The 14,568-nt window shown below is 30.2% G+C and overlaps 1 protein-coding gene across 1 annotated transcript in view; it reads right to left on the minus strand.

Annotated features, from left to right (window-relative positions):
* The window catches only part of UHRF1BP1L (UHRF1 binding protein 1 like), a 2,202,923-nt gene that overhangs the window by 903,878 nt on the left and 1,284,477 nt on the right, over positions 1-14,568 (minus strand). The gene's annotated exons all lie outside the window — the stretch shown is intronic.

Raw genomic sequence — 14,568 nt, forward strand, 5'->3', positions numbered from 1 at the left:
GTCCTTTGGATGAAAATTGAAATCAAGGACACATATGCTAGAATTGGTGAGAACTCAGATGGATGTAAAAGCTCCCATGACACCTAACAAAAAGAGTAGGGGTCCTTTATTTAAAAAATCTTAAATATTTACAACATAAACTGAAGAAATAAAATAATATTTACATTATTTACAATATTATATGTGAACTACTTACATTAACCTCACAGTCACCATTTTTACATTCAAAATACATTTATATCTGACCCCCTCTCTACTTTCTACAATTAAATCTTATTTTTTTTAATTTCCGATAAATTCCATTTAGCATTATACATCATTTCTTTCACTCTTGGGTTGCAAATTATCCACATAACATTAAATATTTTATCAACCTTTTCAATAAATCTTTTATCTGTACATTTATAAAAAACACATTCAATCATATCCATATTAATATTTTGTAGCCCTTAACTGCAAATAAATTATTCTCATCCATCTTAGTCCATAATGCATGAATTCATTTACATTTAAAAATAATTGTTCAATAGTTTCTTCTTTATGACAATAATTATTATTTCACTTTTTTATATGCCATGTTTGCTTCCACTGGTTATTTCCTTATCACCAGTCTCCAGAAAAATCCTGACATTCTACTTTTTTTAATCTATCATTTCTTGCTTTTATAGCTCTGATTTTCACTTCCTTCAATTCTTTCCATGGGTATACATAAAAATATTTTGCTATTACATTTGTTTATACCACTGTTTCCTTTCATCTAAATCTTCTATACTAGTTTTCCACATTACAATTTTCTGCTATGCTTTTATTTCTTCATTAATATACTCTTTTACAACGTTTCATCATATCCCATATTTTTATATTTTCCAATAACACACTTACTAAATTACCATTTTCCTTTAACCATTAAATATTTTTATATCAATGTAATGAAACTGCAAATACCACTGCATTCATAAGTCCTAAACCACCATCCTCTTTTACTTCATATAGTACACCTCCCTTTACAGGATTAAGATGACATCTTCATAGAAGATAATATCAATACCTTTTTCAATTAACAACAGGATAATAAACGCACTAGCTATATATGAAATATTTCCTAATACAACAGAGTTAAGCAAATATATTTTTTTCTTAAAAGAATTTTAAAAGACTGCCAAAAACAATATATTTTTGATTTTTTCATAACATTTTCCAACTGCAGTAATACATCTTGTCCTCCAAATGTAATATCTAATAACTATTTCTACAGAGTTGAATTCAATATCTTTAATCCTACCTTCAAGATCTAAACATTTACTTTTTTTCCTATGTTCAAATACCATTTTTTCCCTAAACACAAATTCAACTTCCTTATAACTTCTTCCATTCCATTGAAATGCTTAATAACTTGAATGATGTTGTCTGCATATAATGAAATTATACATATATCAATACCTTTCTTTGTTCTATATCTAACTTTACCATCTACCAAATTAATATAACTAGTTCTTGTATTTATAACTAGTGAGAATACAATGTTACTAAAAGGGGATCCTTGCCTTATACCTCTTTTAATACTTGTTTCTCCTCTCAGCCATCCATTAATCAAAACTTTAATTTTGTTTAATGCGCATACTGTAACAAACACTTCTTATTTTTGTATTTAAATTATAAGATTTGAATATATCCCATAGCATATTATACTGAATAGTGTTAATAACTTTGGTTAGATATCCTACCATAATTAAAATATTTTCTTGACTATTTAGCATGCCATCTGTATTTTTTCTAAAAATCATGAACAATTCTTGACATTCTTTTCCTTTAACACTTCTGAAGAAGTCCACTCCACAGGATGAAAATGCTTAATGGTTGTTCTACAATAAAAAGAGAAAACTGTTTTTTCAGCTCATATGTTTTGGTTTCTTTTAGTTTTGTGTGGCACAGTCTGTACTATATCCATTTCTTCCAAATGTATACTTTTATTGCTCAGAAAAAGTTCTTACTTTACATACCTCTTGTTCTTTAATACATTTAAATAAATATTTTTATATTATACAATACATATTATATTTCTTTGGTCTTCATGTACTATCCCTTTTTGTCTATTAATTCTCTCATTATACTGTATTCCTTCATTATTTTATATGAATAAGAAGCTCTCTCCTTTTTTTTTTTTTTTGCCTTGTAGGAAATATCTTTGTTTTTATAGATTTTTTTCTTGATTTATTGCATATAATTCTTGTTCTTTCTTAAAATATTAATTTTCATTCCTTTCTAATTTTTAAGTTCTCCACTTAACTTACTATAGCTCTTTTTCACTTTATTTCTCTTTTTAACTTTCCATCCTTAATATATTTTTTTTATATTTCTTTTTAAAACACATCCACCATTCAGACCAATTTTATAGAACTGTTACATACATAGCTGCTCTTCCCATAGTTCTAGCTTTATTTCTTCATCCTCACCTACCCACTATACATTAATCCATTTTAGACCTTTTCCTATCTTCACATTACTATCTTAGTCTCTGAATTCTATCCAGATAGCTTTATGATCTGAAAAGCCTGCGTCTAATGTACCTTCTTTTTTATTTCACATCCTTCCAAAAGCAAAAACAGTCCATGTGCTATATATCCCTCTACTGTACACCCATTAATTGTTCTTCCATATTCTTAACTTCCCATATCTCTTAATTTCTATAACTTTTTTTTTACATTATTCCCTTCCTTTTTGTTTCTCAATTTACAATTGAAGCCTTCTGTTATAACAACTTCTATATTCATAGCAATGTAATTCAATATTATGTCAAATATATATTTCTTTAATTGCTAGTTGCATATGCTTATAATGCAAATTTTCTATAGATTATTTCCTCCAGCTAACATCAACCGTAATCCTGCCCATTAAAACTGCAGTAATATCAAGCACCTTAACTGTCATTTTTATAAGTACTGCTATTCTTAAACATAAAACTTGTAATAAATTCCAGTACATCTCACTACCCCACAGACATTCTATATGAAATATTTCTTTCATTAAAAATCTTGCATCTTCTAGTATAATGATATCATGAACATTTTTTTTCACCAGTCTTCTAACTATGCTCTTAAAACTGTTAACATTCAATGCTAATATCCTTCAAGTACCATTATTTCTATTTAGGAAAATGTTCTATGAAAAAAGAATAGAACCTTTACTCTTTTTCTTTCTTTTGTTCTTCCTGTATGTTTAATCCAGTAATTTTTCTATTTTCATACACACTCTTTTACCTAGAGAATTCTTTTTACTATCTTCCAGGTAATATCTTCTTCAGTGCTAACTTCAGTACTTTCATCTATATTTAATTCTTGTTTTGAATGTGCCAATACCTTTATCCTCATTTTTCAACTATTTCCATAACTCCTTGAATGAGTACAGACACAGTATATCTTCATTTATTTCTGCTGTCTCTTCTTTGCAATCCCATCCACATATAACCTCCATTATTGCATTTATAACATTTTAACTCATTTGTTTGCATCATGGCCTGTTGTACCACATATAAAACACTTCCTTTTTGTACAATCAAATATTCTGATTTTCCACAGCAGAAACAAGTTTTGGGTTGACCTCAATATTTAATACCACCTTTTTGGCCATCAATATTTATAACAGTAGGGATATGAATGATTTTATCATTTTCAATTTTTAGTAACAAATTGCAATCTCAAACCCCAGTCCATAATCCTCTACTGTTGAAAACTTTAGAAATATCCAGTACATCCTTACATAAGCTATTTAAATATATTTTCAAAGGTTCTTTTTCACTTTTGGTTTTAAATTGAACATGAATTTTCTTCTTAGTTTCTCTGAAAAATGCCTCAACTAAATAAGCATTCCACGAGTACAGCCATTCTTATTTTCATATTAAATCAAAATCAAAAATATTTCCATTGCCCAGAGAAAACATTTGACAGAGAAGACTAGGACTTCATCAGCAGGGCAATGAAAGCATTTGCTTTCCCTAATACAATTATACAGTTGATTAGAAAAAACATATGAGGGATCAGAGGCACACATTAAAGTGAGTGGGGTCTTCACTGATAATTTCTGCTTGAGTAGAGGAACCAGGCAGGGATGTCCGCTTTCCCCTTTGTTGTTTGCATTATATTTAGAACCATTGGCTAAGAAAATAAGGGACTCAGAAATTCAAGGATAGAACTGGTATGGTAGCCAGAAAAAAGCTGGCTCTATTTGCAGATGATATTTTATACGTGACAAAAACCAGAAACGCAGATTACAGTGTTGTGGAACATTTTAAGGCAGTTTGAAATCTTTTTGGGATACAAAATTAATGAAGCTAAAACAAAGGCAAAAGTGGTAAATTATATACCCAGACACAAATTGGTCCAACTATATCCATACTTATGGAGACATGGTACAATGAAATATACAGAAGTATGGATTAGAAATGACTCTGTTGTGGCAGCTAAGGATTTGTGGGAAGAGACTAAGCAGAAGATAATACAAACATTGAAAAACAGGAAGATTTGTTATATGGATACTAAGATACAAGCTATTAAAACATTTTAGTCCCTTTAGTCTTATACAAAGGACAAGAATATTTTAATCAACCAGAGGAGAAGCTGTGGATAGCAATTAAAAAAGTGTGTATAGCAATTAAAAAAAGTTGAAGGATTTTATCTGGGAAGGGAAGACAGCAAGGGTCACGTGGGATAAGCTGATTCTTCCAATAAAACAACCCCCAATTTGAGGTGGTATTTTAGAGCAACACAGTTAAGGCTCTTATACATAGCACAAGCAGAAAACTATAATTTAAAGTGGAAAGGGATGATGCTGATACAGGGAGGAAGCTCAAGAAATAAGGAGAGATTGGCATTTTGGATGCAGACTCTTAAGGAAAACAACAAAAATCATACAGAGTATTATATTCATAAAATAGCAAGGAGTATTCTAAGAACCAAACCAGCAAGAGAATGGTGAAAAGAGATTTTGCTGATAGGGATGACTGTGGTCAGAATACAGACAATAAGTAAGAGCGGGCTGGAATTTATCAGAGAAATCTGGCAAAGGAATCAAGATATTAGGAGCAAATAACTAGAAAGGGAAAGGTAATAGAATGGGAAGAGGCCAAGAATGTATTTAGACTGCAGGGTAGAGATAGCCTTCCCTATCCAAGATTGATAGAGAATATGCAAAAAGAAAAATAGGGAGCTCCTGAATGAAAGGCCAGCAGTGGTAGAGGTTTTGATAAAATCAAGGACAGAAGCTGCTGTTAAAAAAGGAATAATTAGTAAAGCATATAAAATATTGCATGACAATTATAAGAATCAATCACAAGAACTCAGACTATGCAAAAAGAAAGAAATAGGGAGCTCTTGAATGAAAGACCACCACTGGTACATGTTTTAATAGAATCTAGAAGATAAACTGCTGTTAAAAAAGGAATAATTAGTAAAGCATACACAATACTGCATGATAATTATAAGAATCAATCAGAAGAACCCAGAAAGGATTGGGAAGAGAGACTGGATAAGCAATTTACAAAGAGACAATGGGAGGATATATGTATATCTCCCAAATATGCAACAAAGTCTAGAAGATGCAGGATCTTTGCCTGGAAGTGTTTGCACACAGGTATGTTTTAACCAAAGTAGACTCCAAAGCATTTTTCCTCAGGTGGATGGCAAATGTGACAGGCAAGAAAGAGGTGGCTGGGAACATATTTTTGTGAGTGTAATGAGTTGCAGACTTTAGGGATTCCCAGCAGAAAGGTCCATCAGAGATGCTGGGTGAACAGATTGGATTGACTGGGGAGATGATTTTTTTGAGTTATGATACAGAATCGGGAATTGCCTAGATTCTAATTATGGTGATTGCCAAAAAATCAATTACTAGACAATGGAAATCAAAGTTAAGACCAACTTTACTAGAGGTAGTAAATATAGTGACAGGGATAAAGCAACTGGAATTGGGACCTTTAGAAAAGGGAGGGAACATTGTGGGAATAATACATGCAGAGCAGGAACGAGGTTTAAGAGGCAGGATTTGAATGTGCCATATAATGCTTAACTGACAATGACTGGTCAGATTATAAGTGATGTAAATTGTTTGTAACTACAGTTGTTTCACTGGTGTCTGTGATGTATACGTACATGTTTGCAACTAAAATGGTGTCATGTTTATTTTTCATTTATATAAATGTAAGATTACCTATGTCATATGTGAAAATTTCATAAAGATGTTTGTTAACAAAAAAAAAAAATCCATATCCTGACCATTTTTTTTCAAAGATTATATCACAAAAAGTTTCTTTTCTTATAAGAATGAAAGCTCTTACCACTGCTGGAGAAGTTCCTAAAGTTGAAATAACATTGTCCCGTACTTCACATCTTTCTATTCTCCTTTTTCCTTGGAGAAAATCTTAAAAGTATTATATCTTCTTTGTTTTGTAACAGTTTTTCCTGACATTCCTTCTATTGCTTTTTCCTTAACCATATCAGCATAAGTGTTTGTATTACTCTCTCCTGCTTTTTTGCATCAAAAGTACTTGTTTGCTTTGAATTTTGTCCATTACATTTCCCCATGGCAATTCTTGTCACTCTCAGGTTTGCTTTCCTCATATAATTTATCTAAAAAAATCCTGCAACCCTCCTGACTGGAGAGCTATATTAATACATCCCTCATCATGCTGGTTCTCTTCCTGGAGTAGCTGCTGCCGGAAATTCTTTTCTGAATCTGGAAAAGGATCACTTGCCTTTTCTATAGAAGACTTGACTGTCTTCCTACCATCATCTCCAACCAGAGAAACTCCACTAGAAGGAATACATGCCTTTTCTCTCAATGTTCTGACCTCAAACACACATAGAAAAGCTTGACCGTCTTCTCTTTTCTCCCATTATCAACACATTTTTAAGTTGATTTAAAGGCTTGGCCACCTTCTTCTGCTCCAAATCACCAACAAACAACTCTCTTGACTCCAGTGTTGTATCTTCCTGCTTCTCTGAGCAGCCTCCATGCCAGAAATAGAAGCAGGAATTGCAGCCACAAAAATGTTCCCCCCTCACAACAAAAACAGTACGGGTTTTCTTTATTGGTTATTACAACACATATACATTACTCACAACTGTATTTAATACACAGTTTCAAATACTTTAATTTCCCCCACCCTTTTTCCATAGCCCAAAACATTTTTTCTTCATAATCTGTGATATCCATTTTCCATTGTACTTAATTCACTGCATTAAGTTTTTCATTCCATATTGTCCATAAAATGTGGACTATTTTACCAATTTTCTTAACTTCTCATTTTTATTATATAATACCCATAATGAAACATATTTGTGTTCAAATCTTCAACCTTATCGAAATCTTTAAACAACTTATTTCCACATATTTTCCCATAAATTCTTTACTGTATAACAAAACACAGGTTCAACTGTTTTAATCTCCCCACAATAATTACACACACTTTGCCTGTACTTTTTCATAAGGCATATTAGCCTTAACAGGTAATTTTCCTATCATCAGTCTTCAAAAAAAATCTCTACATTCATATATTTTTTTTGCACCATGTAAATCTTATTTTAACAGCATTTTTTTTTTCATTCTCTAAATTTTTCCATGGGAAGACATATTATTCATTCATTATATTCAAATACCATTCCTTCCTATTTTTCTCATCATATATATTTTAAGTTCCATTAAAAAAGTTTGTTTTGATATTAGATCTTCATTTATATGATTTTCATATTTTCCCTGTACTGATCCTGAAACAAAAAACTTTATATTTATCATTCAATGTTTTAAGTTCCTTATTCACTTTTTTAATTTCTACCGATACTGCATATAAATTCAGGGAAGCTGCATGAACAATTGGGTTGATTAACCCTATTCCCAATCCTCTTCCTTAAAGTACAACATCCTTCTTTTAACTGGATTTAACCTGGATCCCCATATAAAAGAAAATACAATACTCATTAATTCTTTTTCATACTTAGATGAGATCATATGCACACTTGTTAAATAGGCCAATTTGCCTAGAAAAATAAAAGTTTATTAAGTATACTTTCTATGACACTTTATATGATTTCCAAAACATACATGTATTTTTCAACTTTTGCAAGATTTTCTCCCACTATTTTTCTTTATACTCTTCAAATTCAAAGGTTATTCCCAATATATCGATAATTTTATCATTAAACTGAGTATCTTCTATCTTTCCCTTAAATTCAAACTTTTTACTTTTTTCTCTAGTTATACATAAACCAAATATTTTCAAATAGCTATTTATCTTTCTAATTTATTATATCATCTGAATTACTGTAATGCATATTTCTTGTCACCTTACAACTTGCATACCTAATGCTCCATTAATTTTAACAACCACATTCATAAGTAACGTAAATAAAATTCTACTTCCAGGACATCCTTGCCTTATTCCACACACTATTTCTTCACTCAAACATGCACTTAAAATTACTCTCACATTATTCTTCTCATACACTGACAATTTAATTTTATTTTCACTTATATTATAATACTCTAATATATTCCATAAACATTCATATTGTACTTGATCAAATGGTTTACTCACATCTCCAACCATAATTTTAGTTTCCAGCTATTTATAATATTCATCACCTCTCTTATTATCCATAATAAATCCTGATTCCTTCTTCCTTCTTGCCAAGCATTGTATATCCAAGTAACATGTCTACTTTATTTGCTATTCTTTCACTTATTATTCTCAAAGATTTTATAATCCGTACTACTCAACACTATTGGTCTCCAATTCCTTATACAATATTTTTCTCCTTTTTTCCATATAAATTCGATAATCCCAGTACAGATTTTTATACCACTCGTCTCTAACCATTCATTCAATAATTCCACAAAGTACATTTTCTGCCATTCTTCCATATTATTAAACATGTGATATTCAATACTATCCATTTCTGTAGCTTTCTCCAAGTTGATTTCTTTTAAGCTTCTATTTAATTCTTCTTTATGTTTTGTTCCAGACTTTCATCTTCCTTACTCAATTTAAATTTCCATTTTTGCCTTTTATTTTTTGTTTACAAAAGTATTCTCTATATGTTGCTTTATTACAAATATGTTATCATGCATAGTCAAGCTCCATTATTTTTCAATTCTCATACTCGTTTCTCCTTTTACTAAATTATTCAAATATGGAGCTACATTTTCCTTTTTCCCTTGTAAAAACAGCTTTTATATAACATATTTTTAATCCTGTATTTCTTCTCATTTTTATAAAAAATTGTGTTCTCTTTTCTAAATATTTCCCGAGTCATTTGCCTATATATAATTTTTTCTCTTTCTCTTCCCGTCTCGACAATCCCAAAAACATTTTGTACTTTTCTTAAAATGTATCCACCAATTTGTCTAGTTTTCTTAAAAAATCTCGTATTTATATGATCTTTCCATAATTTAATAATCTCCTTCATATCTTCTATCTAGATCTTTTGCATTAAGTCTATTAACACCTTTACAAAATCTTGTATAACCTTCATTCTCTTGCACTTCTAGCCATATACCTAAATGAACAAAAAAAATGTTTTGCCCCTTTTGCATTTTTAAACTATCAGGAATTAGAAAATCTAATTTTATTTAATTTCTTTTATACATCCAATGTATATTTGTCCCATATACATTTCCACTTTTCATTATCTCATGTACATTCTTAACATCGCTTCTTTTCTTTCTTTTTCTTAAATCACAATTAAAATTCCCTACGTCCATATTAATTCCTATCTAATTTTGAATTTTTTGAAACATTCTCTTTGTCACATATGCATATAGTGCAATAATTCTGTACAACTATTTTTTGAACCTTAAATCATCTTTATTCTTCCCAATTCTATTACTGTAATAGCTAAACTTTTTATATTTTTCGGACATAACACACCTACTCCTGAGCATGTATCTTCCCCATATTCCAAAGAATATTCCCCCCATAACACTTCAGCTTTTAACCTTTCTTCTTCTATTAACAGTCTTGCATCTCCTAATACAATTGCATGCATCTCAAGTATTGCACAACATTCTAATATGCCCATTCATCTTTTAACATTCTATAGATTTTTAAAATTGATTGCCAAGATCTTCAGCCTCTGTTCAGAAAAAATATTATCTCTTTCCATTTTTATCATTTGCCTTTTTTTCTTTCACAATTACACTTTCAAATTTTTTTCTCTCCTTCACCCTTTTCCCACTACTGACCAGTTTGCATATTCCTCTTCACTTGTATCTTGCACCACTTGTTTTGTTTCCTTTATTTCATTTTTATAACCACTATTGCTTTTTTATTAATATTTCTAGTAATTTGTCCTTCATTCTCCTTTTTTTATATATTTTATATCACATAAAGATTCTTGTATCTGATCTTACTTGATTTTTGTATTTTCTTCACAATCCATCCATATGTGCCCACATTTTTTTAGGTTCATGCTCTGGTTTCCTATAAATAAAACATTTTCACTTAGCAGAGCTGCTAGTCAAGTTATTATGCTTTCCACAGAAAAAAAATCAATTTTTGGTTACCTCAATATCTAACAAATCCACTATTACCATCTATGTTTATCAGACTTGGAATATGTGCAACATTTTCATTTTCCATTTTCAAAATTACCCCACTTTCCAAACCCCCAGTCCATAAACCCCTATCATCACATATCTTTGCTGTGGCCATGACATCGTTACATAAAGTCATTAAAAAGTCAGAAAAAAATTTTTCAACCTCCTGTCTCAATTGCATGAAAATTCTTTTTAGTTTCTCTGTGAAATGCTTGCACCACATAAGTTCCAAGGATTACAGTTGTTTTTTTAGCTTGTATTGTTCTAAAAATTTCTCCATTTCCTGTCAGTTTCAAACAAAATGTCACAATATGCTTCTTTATTAATGTGAATGAAAGCTCTTACCTCTTTGGGTGAAATACCCACTGGTGCAATCACAGTGCCCCAAACTTCATACCTTTCAAGACCTTAAGTCTTCTTGACAACTTAACCTTATTACAAACTTCCTCTTCATCATCTCTTTCAGTTCTTCCAGTTGTCTCTCTCCCTCTTTTACCTTCTGCGCATATGACCTTTTCTTTACTGCAGTCTCCACTACCTCTTCTTCCTGTATCTTCTCCACGACTTCATCCCACGAAGCTACTATCTCATTATCTGGTTCATTCTGATTCATTTATTTTAAATACACATACCACAACCCTCCTGAATGTAGGGTTGTAGCAACACACACAACACGTGTTGAATCTTCTTCCTTAAGAAGATTCTGTTGAAAAATATCCCTTGAATCCAATAATGATTTCACGTTTTCCTCATTTAATGCTCCAAATTGCTTTTGTAAAGCCTCAACCATCTTCAACTTCTCTTAGCACACCACTCCTTTGATATTATATTCTGTCACACAACTCTGCTCATTCGGCAGCACTTCTTCACTTTTCTTCTTTCATCCTTCAAAGATTCGCTTTTCCTTTGTGAATCTATTGCATCTCCATCATCTATGGACTACATTCTATCTTCCTTCTTATCCAAGCCACCTATGCACCAAGACAGGAAGAATCACACTCAAATGCAACTCCATACGGAAAGAGTAGGAGTTTATTGATATATACATTACATATTATTTACATAGTTACATTATTTACATCTATTTACAAATCTCCATACATTATAAGCTTCAATTTAAGCATCCCCCCACTCTTTTATCCATAACCAAAACATTATTTTTTTCCAAAATCTTTGTCAAAGTCCATTTTCCACTGTATTTAATTTCATTCTGTCTCTTGTTCCATATAGTCCATGAAGCATAAAATATTACTCTATTTTCTTCACTTCTTCCTGTTTACATGTACCATAATAACCATATTCTATTATATCCATATGTATTTGTTCAAATTTTAACAAACTGTTCACCCTATTACCTTTACATAATTCTTTCCACAAATCAACTCTTTCACATTTCAAAAACACATGCTTAGTAGTCTCAGACTCTCCACTTTTATTACATATTTTATCTTGCTTTTTTTTTATATATGGCATATTTGCCTTAACTGTCAATTTTCTAATAGACAATCTCCATAAAAAATCATTACATTCTTTAATCTTTTTTATAGTTATATTTCATCATTATGGATTTGTTCTTATCTATTTCTAAATCTTTCCATGGAACAATACAATAAAATGCTTTCATAATACTCAAGTACCATTCCTTTCTATTTTTCTCACATACATTCTTTTTTTATTTTCCATAACACAATTTTGTTTTGGTACTCTCATTTCTTCATTCACAACACTTTTATTTCATTGTTTAACTTCTATTCCTTCCCACAATTCTTTGTATTTTATAATACAGTATTATTTCTATCAAGTTTTTATTTTCCTTCATAATTCCTTTTAATACCGTACATTAAATTAAAGATGCTGCATGTACTACTGGACTTATTAAACCCAAATCTCCTTGCTCTTCTTTCATATAGAGAATCTCTCTTTTGACTGAATTCAGTCTAGAGCCCCATATAAAAGAGAATATAATCAATTCCTTTTCATACTTAAGAGGAATCATATAGATGTTAAGTAACATAAGCAATTATTCCTATTACTATGGTGTTCAACAAGTGTGCTTTTTTCAATATGAAAATCTATATGATTTCCAAAAATTAGTCATATCCTTTACTTCTTTGAGTACATTATCCCATTGTCTGTATTCATTCCTTCCAAATGTTATTCCTAATATATCTATGCATTACACTGAACGCAACACTGATCATACCTTCAACACCAAATCATTTTCTCCTTATTTATACTTAAACCATTTTTTTTAAATTTAGACTTATTTTTCATTTACTTTTTCCATCCATACTTTATTTTTAACAGTATAATATCATCTACATAATTATACATTATTGGCAATTGTACTTCCTTCATCATTTTGTATCTACCACTACTTGACACTATTAATGTCCTTCACTATTACATTCATAACTAATGAAACAATTACATTACTAGCTGGGCAGCCCTGCTTTATTCCACATTCTATTTTTTATTCCTTCCCCAATCCAGCCATTTACATTTTGTTTCACATAGTTCCTTTCATAAACAGATTACTTGTAATATGTTTGCCTACACTATATGCCTGCAAAATTCCCCATAATGATTTATATTGAATATTATCATAAGCTTTACTTATATCTCCTATCATAACCTTCACTTCTACATTTTTATTTATATCAATTATTTCTTTTATTATGCCTAATAACTCTTGACTTTTCTTCTTTATTATTCCTATTACCATGGTGTTCAACAAGTGTGCTTTTTTCAATATGAAAATCTATATGATTTCCAAAAATTAGTCATATCCTTTACTTCTTTGAGTACATTATCCCATTGTCTGTATTCATTCCTTCCAAATGTTATTCCTAATATATCTATGCATTACATTGAACGCAACACTGATCATACCTTCAAAACCAAATCATTTTCTCCTTATACCAAATCATTTTCTCCTTATTTATACTTAAACCAATTTTTTTAAAATTTAGACTTATTTTTCATTTACTTTTTCCATCCATACTTTATTTTTAACAGTACAATATCATCTACATAATTATACATTATTGGCAATTGTACTTCCTTCATCATTTTGTATCTACCACTACTTGACACTATTAATGTCCTTCACTATTACATTCATAACTAATGAAACAATTACATTACTAGCTGGGCAGCCCTGCTTTATTCCACATTCTATTTTTTATTCCTTCCCCAATCCAGCCATTTACATTTTGTTTCACATAGTTCCTTTCATAAACAGATTACTTGTAATATTTTTGCCTATACTATATGCCTGCAAAATTCCCCATAATGATTTATATTGATTATCATAAGCTTTACTTATATCTCCTATCATAACCTTCACTTCTACATTTTTATTTATATCAATTATTTCTTTTATTATCCCTAATAACTCTTGAATTTTCTTCCAAACACATTTTGTTCATATATTCTATCCATTTTTTCTGTAACCTTTTTGTTATTAATCACATAAACATTTTATAATTTGTATTATTCAATTTTATAGGTCAACAATTTTTTACCTCCTCTATTTCCTTTTTTAAATATAAATTTTATAACTCCTGTATACATCTTTCTCTTTAATTCCAATTTCTAAATATTCATTCATAACTTCTTTAAAAAATACTTTTTGCCAGTCTTTTCTTTATACATAGCATATTTAAACCCAGCCAGTCCTGTTGCAAAATTCATGTTTATATCTTTTAGAATTTCATTCAATTCTTTCATGGTTATTTTTTCTTCTAAATATTCATTATCCTCATTTAATTTTTCACCTTTATACGTTTGTTCTATGTTTTCTTCTTTCTCAAATAATTCCAATACATATTATTTTGTATATTCCTTTTTGCTGTCTTATTTGCTCACCTTCTTTATTTTTTAATTCTCTTATTTTCCTTCTTTTACTTTACTCAAACATGGTGCTATCTCCTTTTTTTCCTTGTAATCAACATTTTTGCTTATATAACAAGTTAATTTTAA

This window comes from Protopterus annectens, chromosome 11.part0 (assembly GCF_019279795.1).
Source record: "Protopterus annectens isolate FY-2018-M chromosome 11.part0, PAN1.0, whole genome shotgun sequence".
NCBI lineage: Eukaryota > Metazoa > Chordata > Ceratodontiformes > Protopteridae > Protopterus > Protopterus annectens.